Below are 17461 nucleotides of genomic sequence, written 5' to 3'. Positions count from 1 at the left end.
GCTCAGACAACAGAAAGTTACCCAAAGCCCAATCCACTGAAGTTAATGGGGTTGTTGCCTCAGCACTGATGCCAGGATTTGGCCCAATGTTATGAAATTTGCTTCAGACCAGTACTTTATTCTGATGTGAGGGCGATATAAATGGCCACACCTGCACCCTCAAAAACATTCCCTTCTTCATCATCAGTATTTTTTATAGCAGTTTTTCCTGCCTCCCTTCTCTTCAGTGTGTCTATAATAAGATAGTATTTTATCATGACAGCCAAAGCCTTAGCTCCCATAAAACCACCCTGAGCTGGTACTATCCTTATTTTATGTTTACTTTGCATAACAATTTGGCAGATTTTTTAGTTACTCAGTTCTTATCACCCACTCTAGTGGCTAATATGTACTCTTGATAGGTGGCCATAATATTACTTTCTCCCCTTGATAGTCCCTAATAGTGATAGTTTAAGGCCCCCCTCTTACAGGCACAAACATGATTAACCTTTAAGTACATTGAATGAGGAGCCTTAACATGCATGGGTGACCTGCTGCCTAATTTGTCTTTTCAATTGATGTTCTCAGTCATCATCCTCCCTCATTTCCTAACCTTTTGTTTATTTCTTGTAGCTGTTGTTTCTTGTCATAATCCTAGATTATGAAGGCTTCTTTTTCTGCTTGTTGGTACAGTGCCTAGCACAATAGGCCCCGATGTTTGCTAGGGTCTTTTAAGTGCTATTGTACTATTAAAATAACGGCATGAAAAACATTTCCAAAGGTTTCTACTTCTCCACTGCAGAGGGGAAGGTGGAGGCACCCCCTTCCCTCGGACATTTGGGGAAGGGTGAGGAGTAAAATAGAAAATTTTGTTGCCAAAGCTTTTGGGCTAGAGTGCTTCCAGAAATAAGAGGTAACAAAAGCAGGGGTGAGCAACCTCACCTAATGGAACAGGTCGAAAACCAGCTCCGCCTATGAGAAAAGGAGGACTTGTGGCACCTTAGAGCCTAACAAATTTATTTGAGCATAAGCTTTGGTGAGCTACAGCTCACTTCATCGGATGCATGGATCCGCCTATGGATCTCCAAACACTCTTACATGGCTTGGGAGAGCCCTCTGGTTTTCCTGAACCTCCTCCCCCCCCCTTTTATTTAGAGGTAAATGTGGAGTCCTGCTGTTGTGAAAGTGGGAAGATGTCAGATGGGGGGCGAGGGGGGGTCCTAGGAGGAAGGCTCTGCTAAAGCACATGTTAAAGCAGTGACTCATCCCCTGCTATGAGTAATCACCGCCTCGAACAGCTTGTTTCAGGGCCGGAATATGCGCAGCGTGTCTTGTCACGGGAGCAGAAAGGTTATTGTGACTTAGCTGCGGGGGGGGGGGGGGGTGTTACCGCCTTAGATCCGCAGCCCTCTCTCCCGCCGGGGGGGCACAGCTCTCTGCGGCCAGACCAGCGCCCCTCCAGGCTTTCCACCAGGTCACCGAGGGACAAACGTTGCCCACCTGCGCTGCGCCCCTGGAGCTGCTGAGAGCCCCAGGCCCCGCTCTTGCTGCCAGGGGAGGGAGGATGGACAGGCCTCACCTGGCAGCGTGACTTCATTCTGGCTGGGACCGAGGAAATGCCAAGGGGTCCCTAACCGCCCCCCCCCCCAGTCCCAGCAGCCCACAGAGGAGAGGCTCCAGGAGCGGGCCCCTGGGCTCCCGGGGAGGCAGCGCGAGGAGAGGGACCTGTCAGCGACGGGGCAGACTCCAGCCCTGATTTCTGAAGGAGGGAGCCGACTTGCTATTGCTAGGGATGGTGTTAGGCGCTGAGCGTCCTGGCTGACCTATTTTCCGTGCGAGTTCCCCACTAGGGCACTGGCGCTTCCAGCGCACCCGGCTGCCCCCCACCCGCCGTGCCCGGGATCCCTGCACCCCCAGCTGCCCCCCCACCCGCCGTGCCCGGGATCCCTGCACCCCCAGCTGCCCCCCCACCCGCCCTGCCCGGGATCCCTGCACCCTCAGCTTCCCCCCCCATCCGCCGTGCCGGGATCCCTGCACCCCCCCAGCTACCCCCCTACCCGCCCTGCCCGGGATCCCTGCACCCCCACCCGCCGTGGCCGGGATCCCTGCACCCTCAGCTGCCCCACTACCCGCCCTGCCCGGGATCTCTGCACCCTCAGCTACCCCCGACCCGCCCTGCCCGGGATCCCTGCACCCTCAGCTACCCCCCTACCCGGGATCCCTGCACCCTCAGCTGCCCCCCCTACCCGCCGTGGCCGGGATCTCTGCACCACCAGCTGCCCCCACCCGCCGTGCCGGGATCCCTGCAGCCCCAGCTGCCCCCCACCCGCCGTGCCGGGATCCCTGCCCCCCCCCAGCTACCCCTCTACCCGCCCTGCCCGGGATCCCTGCACCCTCAGCTGCCCCCCCCCCACCCGCCGTGGCCGGGATCTCTGCACCATCAGCTGCCCCCACCCGCCGTGCCGGGATCCCTGCCCCCCCCCCCAGCTGCCTCCCTACCCGCCCTGCCCGGGATCCCTGCACCCCCGCAGCTGCCCCCCACCCGCCCTGCCCGGGATCCTTGTCTCCCCAGCTGCCCCCACCCGCCCTTGCCCGGGATTCTTGCACCCTCAGCTGCCCCCCACCCGCCGTGCTCGGGATCCTTGCACCCTCAGCTGCCCCCCACCCACCCTGCCCGGGATCCCTGCACCCCCAGCTGCCCCCCCCCCGCTGTGCCCGGGATCCCTGCACCCCCAGCTGCCCCCCACCCGCCGTGCTCGGGATCCCTGCACCTCAGCTGCCCCCCCCTACCCGCCGTGCCCGGGATCTCTGCCTCCCCAGCTGCCCCCCCACCCGCCCTGCCCGGGATCCCTGCACCCCCAGCTGCCCCCCACCCGCCCTTGCCCGGGATTCCTGCACCCTCAGCTGCCCCCCTACCCGCCCTGACCGCGATCCCTGCCTCCCCAGCTGCCCCCCACCTGCCCTTGCCCTGGATCCCTGCCCCCCCAGCTACCCTCCTACCCGCCCTGCCCGGGATCCCTGCACCCCCAGCTGCCCCCCACCCGCCCTGCCCGGGATCCCTGCACCCTCAGCTGCCCCCCACCCGCCCTTGCCCGGGATCCCTGCACCCCCAGCTGCCCCCCACCCGCCCTTGCCCGGGATCCCTGCACCCCCCAGCTACCCCCCTACCCGCCTGCCCGGGATCCTTGTCTCCCCAGCTGCCCCCACCCGCCCTGCCCGGGATCCCTGCACCCCCAGCTACCTCCCTACCCGCCGTGCCCGGGATCTCTGCACCCCCAGCTGCCCCCCACCCGCCCTGCCCGGGATCTCTGCACCCCCAGCTGCGCCCCACCCGCCCTGCCCGGGATCTCTGCACCCCCAGCTACCCCCCACCCGCCCTGCCCGGGATCCCTGCACCCCCACCCGCCCTGCCCGGTCCAGGCACCAGAACTGCTGCACATCCCGCTCCCTGGAGCCGGGGTCCGTGTAAACCCGGCTCCATCCTGCAGCGCCTAGCTCCGCGCAAACCCCTGGGCCCCGCTGCCTCCCGCCCAGAGCTCGGGGCCACGATCCCGCGGGCCCCGCAGTCCAGGAGCCGGATTGGGACCTGAATCCGGGCCCGGGCTCGGCTGGCCGGCCGAGCGCGCTCCCGGGAGCAGAGCCCCAGTTTCCCGGCGCATTCCCGCCATTCCCTCAAGGCGCGCTCCCGGCCCCCGACTCCCAGCAGGCGCGCTCCCGAGGCGCGGCGCGCGCCGGGCGAGCGGCTCCCGCCCCGAGCTGGGCGGCGCGCGCCCGGCTGGGCAGGCGCGCGCCGCGGTGCCAGGGACCGAGGGAGGGGTGGAGGGAGCGCGCCGGTGCAATGCCAGGGGGACGGGCTAAGCCCGCCGCCGAGTTACACAACCAGCCAGGGCAGCTCGCCCTGCAAATGTGAGTTTCCCCGAGTCAGCCCGGCTCGGGGCAGCCCGCCTCAGCCCAGCCCTGGCCGAGCCCCTGCCCCCTGCTCTGGCTGCAGCGGTGGCTGGAAGAGACTCGCGTGACATGTTCCCTCTGGGCAGGGGCACCGGGTGGCTTGTGGTGACCCTGGAGGCGGGGAGAGCGCCTGGCATGGCATTGAGCCCCCCTGCCCCTGGCAACGCATCCTCCTCCTAGACGGGGTAGGTACAGGGCGAGCTGGGGCGGGGGGGGGGCTCCTGGCATTGCGGGGCGCAGGGCGGTGGGTCTGCTCTGCAGAGGTAGCCGGAGAGCGAGGGAGATGCCGGTGCCAGACACTCATCCCCTTCCCTAGAGGTGTGTGTGTCACAGGAGTTTCTGCAGGATGGAGGGAATTAGATCAGCCTGGCGGCCAGATTCCTGCTACCTTCGGGCCTGTGCTCCGCTCTTAGAACACCTCCAAGGCACCCCCCAAGACAATCGTTCCCTTCGAATCAGGACTTTTCGGAGCACCAATCCTGCTTAAACTCCTGCGGAAGCTGGGCACCTTCAGTCAGCCCACAATTAGCTTTCAAACATGTACGTTTCAGCCATAAATTAAACTCTTATTTAAAAAATATAAAAATCCACAGAGTGAAAATGAGAGAACAACACCGGGCATGGAGTCGAGTTTTTGTGAATCAGAGAATATATTTTTTTTAAGTCATTCTGGTAGTTTTAAGCTTAAATTTGGCAGCCTTGGAAGCAGCAGAGGAGACTCATAACTTACCTGTGGATGGTTTTGGGGTGAAAGTGAGTGACTGTATGAGTTCCAAATGCCACCCATAGTTGGAATGACAGTGTGTCATGGTGCTGCGAAATCATTGGAGGGAAATAATAAAAGAGCAAGGTTTATGTTATGTTTTGTTTGTTTTAGTGAAAGGAAAATTGATCTGCTCTAGGATTTCTTTCTATTTTGAATTTCTATAATTCTGTGAATCTGGTAGTAGTAACATGCAGCAGAAAGAAAAATTAAAAGCCAAGTCATGTTCCTATATATAGAATCTAGAATCCAGGTTAAAAAGTTACTCCTCCCAACATAGATATTGTGCTTTTTGGTTTTGCAAACTGTTTACATTAAAAGCAAGGGAATGTGAAGATCCAAGTATGTTTGAGATATAGATTTGTAAATGATGACTCCTAGATGTATTGTTTCTAATAATTGAAATTGTAAAGAGATTGCTCTGGACGGTTTATATTTGAAACACATTTTGAAGCTGAGGTTATGTGACTCACATGGTGTCATACCTATTTTATAGCACATTTGCCCTTTGTAAAATTCCACAATCCTGTGTAGAATTGGAGCCACTGCACTTCCAGCTTTGCCAGTCATCTGAACGGTCTTCAAGGTAGATCCCTCATAAGTAGATTTAAGAGCAATCCCATAGTCCGATATGGGGGCAGAACTGACACTTAAATTGAAGAAGGCTTTATTCTGATGGCAGTTGTATTCCTGAGCTGGGGAGTAACCCCAGAAATTATATGGCTGAAGTCAAAGCCATTAAAAATTTACCATCCTTTATCAATTTACCAGGGTGTGGTTATTTATTACCCTGAATTTATTTTGTCTTGGGCAGTGAAAGCAGAGGTATTGATCTAATTAATGAGATGAGATGTTCTATTTGTGTAGATGGTGAAATGTCAAGAGACACTTCATTTCTTAAACAAAAACTACTGAGTCACCTGTGCTCTCCTCCCCTAATTTCACTGGATTGTACCTACTGATACCTGGAACTTTGGTATAGCAACGTGCCTTATGTTGGATACTGTTAATGATAAGTAGGACTTATTCTTTGTAGAGTCATACAAACACTAGGTAATAGTCTTGATGGTAAATCCACTTTTCTAGGTTATACTGTAAAGACCGTTTCAAATACTGAAGAGCCTGAAATGGAATTTTTGTGCGTAGATTATTGTAAATTGTATGCTTTTTTTAAAAACACAAATTACAGATCAGAGTACTTTGCAGTAGTTACTCGATCAGTAAAATCAGTTTGGGCTCTGTGTACATGAGAAGAAGAGGCATTTTATAGGTACACAGTACCCTGTGGACTAATATGCAGTAATAATAATAACACTATGGACTTCTTATCAGACCAGGCTCTGACAAATATAGTAAACTGTAAAGAGGAGAAAAGTATTCATCACCAGTAAAAGAGACGTAATGCTAATGGTTATTAAAGAAAAACCAGTTAAGGTAAAACGAGCCTCCATTAGAATGATATTGATGTGAATCTTTCATATCTCTCGGTTAACTCTGTTTACAGTTGAAGCTCTGAAAACTGCTAGGAGTTGAAACCATGGAAAATATATAAAGGATCAGAAGAATTTATTGGTTGTTCTGTTTGTTTTACTTATTAAAATATATCAGTTTGATTGATTTTAGTTAGTATAAAGTTAATATGGCTTTTGAGTCTAAAGTGAGTTAGTGTAAGTGAGTAAAGCTGGTGAGACATTCTGAAAATAATTGAAATTTCACTGAAAAATGTTAAAAAATATGTGCCGGATTCTTTTCCTATTTTCCAAGCAGCTCTATATATGACTGTGTAAAATGATTTTACCAGTTTAAGACTCATATTGAGCGTCCACATATTCAAAAGCAGCTCAGGGTTAAAGATTACTTTTGGCATGTGAGTAGTCCATAATAAAAATCGCATGGTATTGGTAGCAAAATCAAGCAGCAGAGATATTGTTATTAAATCCAGCTTCTTCTCAGAAGTGGCAACAAGAATTTGGTAGCAATGCTTTACTATTCAGACTTCAGGCTTGCATACACACACACAAGTTGTACTGCTTTAACCAAACTGGTATAGTTAAAGCAGCGCACCCTCCCTAGTGTGGACTCACTTAGACCAGTATAAAAATACTTATACCCATACAGCTTATTCCTATATGGAGGGCCCTACCAAATTCTCGGCCATGAAAAATGCATCACGGACCGTGAAATCTGCCTCCCTCCCCCGTGAAAACTGGCCTTTTGTGTGCTTTTACCCTATACTATACAGATTTCACAGGAGAGAACAGTGTTTCTCAAATTGGGGGTCCTGACCCAAAAAGGAGTTGCAAGGGGGGTCACAAGGTTATTTTGGGGGGTTGTGGTGTTGCCACCCTTACTTCTGCGCTGCCTTCAGAGCTGGGTGGCCGGAGACCGGCGGCTGTTGGCCAGGCACCCAGCTCTGAAGGCGGCACCCTGCCAGCAGCAGCGCAGAAGTAAGGGTAGCTGTGCCGCAACCTCCCCCCACATAACCTTGTGACCCCCCCCCCACAACTCCTTTTTGGGTCAGGACCCCTACAATTACAACACTGTGAAATGTCAGGTTTAAGTAGCTGAAATCATGAAATTTACAATTTTTAACATCCTATGACCGTGAAATTGACCAGTACGGACCATGAATTTGGTAGGGCCTTATCTATATGGGATGAGGAATAAGCTATACCTGTGTAAGGCACCTTTATCCTGCATCTATGCTAAGAGTTGTACTGGTATGACTCTTTCAATTAAAAAAAATTACCCCATAGCCAAAACAGCTATACCAATACAAAACTGTGTAGACCAGGCTTGAGTAGTGTGTCGTGTGTTATTGAAATGATATACCGCTAGATCATTCTAGTTCCAAACATCTGGTAAGTCAGTAATGCAGAAATTCACTGACATTTATTCCCTGTGACCTGATGAGACCATTCTTACATCCCTATTCATCTGACACACATTAGGTCAAATTCTGCTGTTTTACATATGTAACCTCACTAAAGTACCATTGAACCAAATTCTGCTCTCATTTGCATTGCTGTGACCTCAGTGACTTCAACTGGATTGCTGTGTATAAATGAGAGCAAAATTCGATCCAGGGAACTCAGTTGTGCCTTTAAGGCCCAAGTCCGTGTCGGTGATGGTGCAGAGATACACCTCCCGAGGGAGAGGTCTGTGAGGTATGTGCCTCAGAGAGGTGCAGTGTTACCCAATGCACCCCAGCATGCAGGGGGAGCACAACCATAACTCTTCCCCATCGGGCTAATATTTACACCACCTTCATCACCATAACATCTGAGCACCTTGAGGGGGCGCAGCATACACTCCTGTGTGTGGCCAGCTGTCAGGGTGGTGCTGTCCATTTCAGATGAGTGCAAGGATTCAGGTTGTGGCTAGCCCCTGTTTAGGGCAAAAAGGTGATAGGCTCCCTGTATCCTGCACTTTGGATGAAATGCACGTCCATGCAGTGGGCCCACACAATGCCTATTTATCACTTAAATCCCACATCAACCCTGGTTTTTAGTGGGTTGTCCCTCTGCACAGACATGGTTCACTTGCCGTGCATCCACACAGCCCACTCCACAGAAGTACGTGGAATTGCATCGACTGGCATGCAGTTCATAACAGAATTTGACCTACTTTATTTCTCATTCCAGAGCTTCGGCCTTGTCTATGCACAGAAGTTGCACCAGTTCAACTTCAGTCAGTTTTTAAACTGAGGTAATTTAACTGGTCCAACTCTTATTTGCATTTAAAAGTGGCTTATTTGGGTTTAGTTCAAACTTATTCCTAAGTGGCTTAAATGAAACCAGAATAACCCACTATTACACTGAAATGAAAATGTGCACTGGTTTAACAAAATTGGTTTAAAAATCACACCTGTATTGTAATGATGCAACTTTGTCATGTAGACAAGCCCTTCTACAGAGCCTGAAATAAGGTGTGGATGAGAAGCAAAATGTAGTATTAACAAAATACAGTGTAACTATTAAAAGGTCCTCAGGAGACTGAACATGATTCATAATATAGTGCAAAGATGGTAAATCATGGCACTAGATTTAAAGTTACCCCTGCTCCCATTCAGATCCAACCATGTTAGCAGACCTCTTGTGGATTGTATGTAGGGACCTATAGAAGTATTAGAAGATTGCCAGCTGCAAATTATAAATTATCGTTCTTCACCGGAACAGTTTTGACGTAGGAATGTTGAATGCATAACGTAAGTCATGTTCCACTAGAAAAAAGAAAGCCGCCTGGATGAGCCTGAAGCAGCGATTGCAAACTTGATAAATTCTCTATTCAAAGAGATTCAAATATTGGAAAATGGCAGCACAGATGAGGATAATCCTGAGATAGTAAAAGAAGAAGTATGTTAACCAAACCCCAATGAGTTGTTAAAGTGCAATTTTGCCAACACAATTTTATTTAATTTTGTAGGCGCTTCTATGGTGCATATCACTGCAGTAACTGAATGGCTCAGTAATATTTGTGATATAAAACACTGCCAAACATCTTCCCTATGCTGGGGCTTGCAGGATTGGTAATGACAGTAGATTACTGGTTTGAATCCAACCACAGTCACGCACTGTCCAAAGTCATTGCTATAGGATGGCTGTTTAGTGAAGTATATGTAATGAATCCAGTTCCTAGTGAACTGGTGTCACCAGCATATAAACTACCCTTAAAAACAGTGCTCATTGGTCATCTCTACACACAGGGCAAAAACTGAACAGCCTTCTTGTGTGCTCTCTCTACTGAAGGTCTAAATACTCCAAAACCATCACTCAGTGACTTTTCACAAGCTTTAAATTCATATGGAATTTTATACTCAATGCCTAGAGCTTCAGATTGTAAGTAATATCTGTATTTGTATTTATAGTCTGCATCTGACTGTCGTCTAGCTCTAGTTAGGCACCAGACTGGGATTTAGGAGATCTGTTTCCAGCTCCGCTACAGATTCCTTGTGTGACCTTGGGCAAGTCACGTAAACTCTCTGTGCCTCAGTTCCCCCAGCTGTAAAATGGGAATAGTAATCCTTCCCCATATCACAAGGGTGTTGTGAAAATACATTCATTAATATATGTGAGGTGCTCTGATGAATGCTGTGTGTGTGTGTGTGTGTGTGTGTGTGTGTGTGTAATTTTGTTTACAAACAGTCTGAGTTCAGTCAGGGTTTCAAGTATGTAGCAGTGTAAGGAATCATATCCACAAAAATGCTGATCTTCTCCCTTGTTGCACCTGCTCTGCCTGTAACACACACACACACACACACACTTAAATTAAATTAATAAGGTTTATTTGTGCTGAACATTTTCTGGGACCTGCCCACTGTAATCTCACCTTAAATCATGGCAGTATTATTGCACCTTGCTTTAGGATAATAAAGTTTCAACCATAAATAATACATTCAAGTGTAAATCATTAAAAAAAAGTAGATAGCAGCACATACTGCCTTTGACTGTTCTGTGGGTGTCTGAGAGAGAGCATGATAAATACACAATGGATTTTAAAATTAATTCAGATTAACTAGAGCAGGGGAGAGGGATGGAATCCTGGCCCCATGGAAGTCAATAGGAAAAAGTCCATTGACTTATTTCGGGCCAAAATTTCACTCAGATATAAAGACACATACTGGAACCATCTGAACTAGTAACAGCTTCACTAAAAAGTCCCTTTGAAGCATCACTTAGTTTTAGTCTCTTGAAGAATACAGAGTAAACCCACTGCAAGTCAGTTTTTATTATGGGGGGAGGGTGTTGTGTGATTGGTCCAGTGTTTGCTTGCCAGCAAACGTAGTAATTAAGGAGGTCATAATAATTAAGGAGGATCACACCCCATGTTTAGGAAGTATAGAGCTAAACCTGTTTAGCCTGTCTCTGATTCTAATATACAATAATGTGATTTACAGTAGATTAAAAATTCACTCTGATCAAGCTGTTTTGAATCAAATCGTACACAGTTAGGGGGTTCAGCATAAAACTAAAGAAGACTTCAGCCCTCTTTTTTGCCTTTTCTGTACACATTACAGTTTAATATGCATGGTATATTTGTGGTTGCCACTGATGAACTGGAATCAGGGCTATTTTTTCATTCCCCTTCTAATAGTAAGTGGATAGTAGGGGATAGTAAGTGGTGTTAGTGAAACAAACCAAAACAGGATTTCTGCTATCCCTAAACAGATATATTTCATATTTAATCTTACTTATTGCAGAGGGTTGAGTTTTATTATTTGAGAAGACACTGAGTCAACATAACCAGTGACTTGTTTTTATTGTCTATCAGTCAGAGTGATAACCTTTGGCAATGGCCTCCCAGCATTATTAGACTTTATGTTTGCATAGGGGGCATATTCACCCTTGGGAGTCACTCCTGGGACAGGCGGTTCCTGTTGTCATTGATGCTGCTGCGGTTAAGTACCTTGCCCTATAAGGGCTGTCTCAACAACTCTTGGAACTTGGGTTATCAGAAGCAAGATCTTCTGAAATCTTCCTCCTGGGTCCCATTAGGCTTGAGCTAAAACCTTCAGCTGAGGGACCCCATTGCTTGGGGCAATTTGCAGAACTCAGTGTCAGCTCCTCCTTTCCTTGGTTAAAACATGGGATAAACCTCTTGCATGGTAAGAATCTCAAAAACCAACAACTTCAGAATGGGACAGGGAGCATGATTTTGCAAGAACCTGAGCAATCTTCCCTTCAACTTGGTGGTAGAGCAGTCTTGGGCTTCACTGGGAGCAGAATCAGGTCTCAGGTGTAATGAAGTAATGTTTAAATTTACCACTAAGCCATTTAGAAATTAGAAATGGGTCTGAACCAGAACTCTGTATATCAGAGACCCCCAACCTTTGGGGGAAGTTCATATTCATATCCAAATCTGGATCCAGACTCCCCTGTTTGGGCCCATTCGCCATGGAAAATGCAGTGAGAGTTTAAAATGATCTACAGTCATGTTTGTTGTTTGTTTTTGTAGCAGTCTCTAGTGAACAGGAGTGTAGAATCGAAGTTGTCACTTGAGGGACAGAAAAAGACTAGCACAAAGGGGACAGCCTCTCTGGTCTGGTTCTTTTGAATGGAAAGATTTAAATATATGTGTGATCCAGCTGAAATAGTGTCTGAGCTGAAAGCTGTCCTCCGATGAAGTCTCTAATGTGCTCATGTGCTTGATCCCACAATGAGTGAAGTTTTATAAGTATAAAATGTCTTTTTATTTCAAAAGCTGTAGTGTTTGTGGAAACTGCTGTGGGATTTTCTAACATAGTCCTGTTGATTTATTTAACTGAAGAATTATCAGCGAGTAGATCATTAATTTTGCATAGAAGGCAAGAATCTGATGAAGCAGTATTATGATGTATTGAAGCCCCGAAGAGATACGAATTTTCCAGTTAACCTCTGTTGGATTGTTGCTGAAGTCTGCCCTTTGGTGAACCAGGGCTGTCCTTTTTAGTGCTTACCATTCAGACATTTTAAGGTAGATTTTCTTTGTTCTTATGTGATTTACAGATTCACAAGGAACTTTGTAACAAATGTTTGTTTCATGTCATATACTAATGGATGCAGATGTTTGTACTTGATTCTTTGACCTTGAAGTAAATATTGCAGTGATCAGACATATTTTCAAATGGACATTGCCAAAAGCCTTATTTTAAATGATCCGATATTGTCAAAACTTTCAAAACATTGTATTGTATTAGATGTGCAGTAGTAGTAAAAGCCGTAAGACAAATATTTTGTTTTTGTCTTTCGCAGCTAGGGTGACCAGATGTCCCGATTTTATAGGGACAGTCCCGATTTTTGGGTCTTTTTCTTATATAGGCTCCTATTACCTACCACCCCCGTACTGATTTTTCACATTTGCTGTCTTGTCACCCTATTCACATCCCTGGCACAGTGTTTAGAAAGTCTAGGGATGAAATCCTGACCCTATTGAAATCAACAGGAGCTTTGCCATTACAAGGATTTCATGGCTCTGTATAGTAATGTGTAATGTGGAGAGCTTGGAATAATTATTGCAATAATTACTCCTTTACAAAAAAAAAAAAAAGAAAAGAGTATGTTTTACTTGTATATTCTTGCAATATAGTTACTGTGGAAAAGAGGATTTGGAGGAATTAAATCAGCTTAGCTAAATGTTAGATTTATCTTTAAAATTTCCAGCAGGTCACTGAAATTGAACATTTGACCATAAAATAGTTGTTTTTGAGCAAAACATTGAATTTATTTTTGTGCATTTCCTGACATCAGTTTCAGATTTTCTTAGGCATCATCTCAGTTGACATTAATGCCTGATTCTGCTTCTAGCCTGGCAAAATTCCTAGTGGCTTTGATAGAATAGCATTGAGTCCCTGATTTGGGAATTTTGTTGGCACATAGCCCCACTAAGAGAAAAAATGGCATCACGTGCTTGGCTCTTAAAGAACAGGGGTTCTTAAACTGTGGGTCGGGACCCCAAAGTGGATCGCGACCCCCTTTTAATGAGGTCGCCAGGGCTGGTGTTAGACTTGCTGGGGCCTGTGGCTGAAGCTGAAGCCTGAGCCCCACCACCTGGGGACGAAGCCAAAGCCCAAGGGCTTCAGCCCTGGGCAGTGGGGCTCAGGTTACATGCTACCTGCTTGGGGCTGAAGCCCTTGGGCTTGGGCTTTGGCGCCCCCCTCCCCTGCCTGGGGCAGTGGGGCTTGGGCATTTGGCCCCCAACCCGGGGCAGCAAGCTCAGGCTTCGGTCCCCACTCCTGGGGTCATGTAGTAATTTTTGTAGACAGAAGGGGGTCGCGGTGCAATGAAGTTTGAGAACCGCTGCTCTAGAAGAGAAGTGTTGTTATTCTACAAAAAGGAAGCAAACATCTGCAAGATATTAAAACTTTTGACATTGGCAGAAAAAGAATTCTCAAATTGTGGGCCAAATTCTGCTCTATGTTCCCTGCCAGTCCCACTGAGCCCTAGCTTATAAGGTTAAATAAATTAATTGACTGATTGTACCATATTTAACCTGTATATGCAGTACACTCAAATTGCAATCCAGGATATCATCACCAGAAATGGATATTCTCTCATTGCCTTAAAGAATGACTGCTTCTAAACCATATTAACATGCCTGTCTGGACTGGATATGGATCAGAGTAGTCTTAAATAATTTTCAGAATGATTGTGTAATACTTAATCAGTTATTTCCTAAGGGAAATGTGTTTGATTGCATGAATAACTGTAAATATTTCATTCAGCAATTCTGCTACTACAGTAAAGATAAACAATCCACTGAGATTGAAGGGAGCCAGTTACTTGTTCTGTGCATTATTTCATATTCACTTTAATGTTCGTGTCAAAATGAGGGGTTTTGTTGCTCTTTGGTTTTCTCCTTTTGTGACTGCACTAATCGTAACCAAGGGGACCACTTTAAATAAACATTAACACAGTTTAATGCTGATGAGAGTTGCCAGATTGAGAGTGTTTTAAACTGCAGCCCTCTGTTTATCCATAGAGAAGGTACAGCCTGGGAAGCGTAGTGCAAATTTCCCTACTCTGCCCAGTGTGCCTTAGCCTTAACATGGGGCTTCAGACTGTTTCTAACTGGGAGACAAACCCATTCATTCTTTGGCCTCTCTGCTGGGATGCCAGGCTTTTGGGACGTGGACATCTGTCCACTAGAAACTGGACCGACACTCATTTCAGACAGGCCACCAAATAGTTGGCATTCTTTCTTTTTAAGACACGAGCCATATATGAATGATAGATGAGGACCCTGTTTTGCTTTGGCGTGTGCTTTGATCTACTCAGCTGTTCATGTAATTTAAAAACCAAAAAGTGTAATGTTACTTTCATGTTAAATTGGGCAGGGTGAAATCCTGGCCCTGCTGAAGGCAATGAGAGTTTTGACTTCAGTGGGGTCACCGTTTCACCTGTCCTGATTCAACATTCTCCTCCCAGAATGTGGTCCACATCCTAGGAAAACAACATTTGAAGTTCACCTGCAATTTGTGAGAGACATGCTCAAAAACATTAGAGAAAACGGGAAGAGGGAGGAACAGGTTATAAGTACAAATTACTTTCTCCTCTCCAACACTGTGTGTGAAGTCTTGAAGAAACTGGGACTGTTATTTAAAGGTCACAGAGATTTTTAACTACTACTGCTGGCTCCATGTTACCATGCAGATTATCGTCAGAGATCTCATTGATTTGACAGAATTATGGAGTCACATTTTCACAGAAATGAACTCTTTTTGAACCATTTTTGAAGTGCATTCCTACCCACCATCTGGCTGGAATGTAGATCTCCTCTACCTACCTAGTTTTACTGAGTTCTTCAGTGCCTCATTTTACACTGTCTCAGGACAAAACCTGGTTCCATATGGTTGCTGTTTGGTTGGAAACTCTCCTTTAAGTGAAAACTGGTGCCGTTGGTTGTTCATGTCCAGCTCAGCTGTGAGTGTGGGACTCCTGTACCTTCAAACGTGGGATCTGGCTGTAAAACTGCAGTGTCATGCAGTCAATTAGGCCTTTGCTAGCATTAGTGATCTTCTTGGGGGGAAGGATTTATTTCAATTTTTGGTTTCAGAGTAGCAGTCTTGTTAGTCTGTATCCACAAAAAGAACAGGAGTACTTGTGGCACTTTAGAGACTAACAAATTTATTAGAGCATAAGCTTTCGTGGGCTACAGCCCACTTCATCAGATGCATAGAATGGAACATATAGTAAGAAGATATATATATATACATACAGAGAAGGTGGAAGTTGCCATACAAACTGTAAGAGGCTAATTAATTAAGATGAGCTATTAGTAGGAGAAAAAATCTTTTGTAGTGATAATCAAGATGGCCCATTTAGACAGTTGACAAGAAGGTGTGAGGATACTTAACATAGGGAAATAGATTCAATATGTGTAATGACCCAGCCACTCCCAGTCTCTATTCAAATCAAAGTTAATGGTATCTAATTTGCATATTAATTCAAGCTCAGCAGTTTCTCATTGGAGTCTGTTTTTGAAGCTTTTCTGTTGCAAAATTGCCACCCTTAAGTCTTTTACTGAGTGGCCAGAGAGGTTGAAGTGTTCTCCTACCGGTTTTTGAATGTCATGATTCCTGATGTCATATTTGTGTCCATTTATTCTTTTGCATAGAGACTGTCCGGTTTGGCCAATGTACATGGCAGAGGGGCATTGCTGGCACATGATGGCATATATCACATTGGTAGATGTGCAGGTGAACAAGCCCCTGATGGCGTGGCTAATGTGATTAGGCCCTATGTTGGTGTCACTTGAATACATATGCGGACAGAGTTGGCATTGGGCTTTGTTGCAAGGATAGGTTCCTGGGTTAGTGTTTTTGTTGTGTGGTGTGTGGTTGCTGGAGAGTATTTGCTTCAGGTTGGGGGGCTGTCTGTAAGCGAGGACTAGTCTGTCTCCCAAGATCTGTGAGAGTGAGGGATCATTTTTCAGGCTAGGTTGTAAATCTTTGATGATGCGCTGGAGAGGTTTTAGTTGGGGGCTGAAGGTGACAGCTAGTGGCGTTCTGTTATTTTCTTTGTTGGGCCTCTCCTGTAGTAGGTGACTTCTGGGTACTCTTCTGGCTCTGTCAATCTGTTTTTTCACTTCAGCAGATGTGTATTGTAGTTTTAAGAATGCTTGTTAGAGATCTTGTAGATGCCCCAATCTTACCAGATTTCTTCCACGCACACCAATAAAGCTCTCCCACCGCTTGCTGAGCTATACTCATCCCTTCCACTCATCCCCTGACAAATCCTCAAATATCATGCAGATATTTAGCATGTGCCCTTTTTTTTTACTTCCTAAGTGAATGCACTGGCAGAGACAACAGTTTTTAGGACATGACAGTGACAGCATTAGGAACAATACTGTGCCTACTTTCTTATTTCCCTGTGCATACGTGCTGGTGGGAACTGCCTCTTTGTGGCCACAATAGTGTAGAAAGTATGTGTATCATATTCAGACAGAGCAACATCCAGCAGCTCCCATTCCTTGAGCACTCAGACCCCAAGTTCAGTGGGAAGGGGGTGTTTGCAATTACAGGAGTGATCTGGGAAGCAGAGAGCCTTCCAAACCCCCCATGCACATTGTAGAGCCAAGCTCTGTAGCATCCATTTCCGGGGAAGAGCGTTAGGGGGTTTCTGGCCTGACGGGGGGAATAGCAGAGGGGATGGCCAATAACTCTTCAGGGTCAAAACTTTGCACTGGAGGGGTGCACTGGGCCACAGCCATTTATAGCACATTGCTGGGCTGGTACTCAATGCTCAGGATCTAACCGATCACCATATCTGGGGTCAGGAAGGAATTTTCCTCTGAGTCAGATTGGCCTTCCTCTGCAGCATGTGGCGCGGGTCACTTGCAGGTTTAAACTAGTGTAAAATTGTGGATTCTCTGTAGCTTGAAATCTTTAAATCATGATTTGAGGAATTCAGTAACTCAGCCAGAGGTTAGGGGCTATTACGGGAGGGGGGGGGTGAGGTTCTGTGGCCTCCAATGTGCAAGCGGTCAGACTAGCTGATAATGATGGTCCCTTCTGAGCTTAAAGTCTATGTGTCTATGAGACATATCACCAGGGTAGTGGGGAATAATTCCCCTCTCTCTTAGCCCCCATGTAGTTTTCTATCCCAAGCCTTTTTTTACTTAGGCTTTGTATGGGTGGGGCACATATTTTCCAGCCTTATACAGTTAAAAAAAATCAGAATCCCAATTGTGAAATTGACGTTCTGTGTGTGCTGAGTCATATATTTTGGTTATCTGAGATAATTATTCATCTAGCCATTGCAAATGAACTGTGGGGAGCAGGAGGGAGATGTG

The 17461-nt window shown here is 46.8% G+C and overlaps 1 protein-coding gene across 1 annotated transcript in view; it reads left to right on the top strand.

Moving 5' to 3' along the window:
• The first annotated feature begins 3924 nt into the window (after positions 1 to 3924).
• Positions 3925 to 17461, top strand: part of PASD1 (PAS domain containing repressor 1) — a 78266-nt gene continuing 64729 nt past the window's right edge. Inside the window, exon 1 of the mRNA XM_077826171.1 lies at positions 3925 to 4112. The gene's annotated coding sequence lies outside the window, so the exon portion shown is untranslated. The remainder of the gene's footprint in view (positions 4113 to 17461) is intronic.

The sequence above is a fragment of the Eretmochelys imbricata genome, chromosome 9, assembly GCF_965152235.1.
Source record: "Eretmochelys imbricata isolate rEreImb1 chromosome 9, rEreImb1.hap1, whole genome shotgun sequence".
Classification (NCBI taxonomy): domain Eukaryota; kingdom Metazoa; phylum Chordata; order Testudines; family Cheloniidae; genus Eretmochelys; species Eretmochelys imbricata.
The sequence above is the reverse complement of the archived record's forward strand: the minus strand, read 5'-3'. Positions and strand labels throughout refer to the sequence as shown.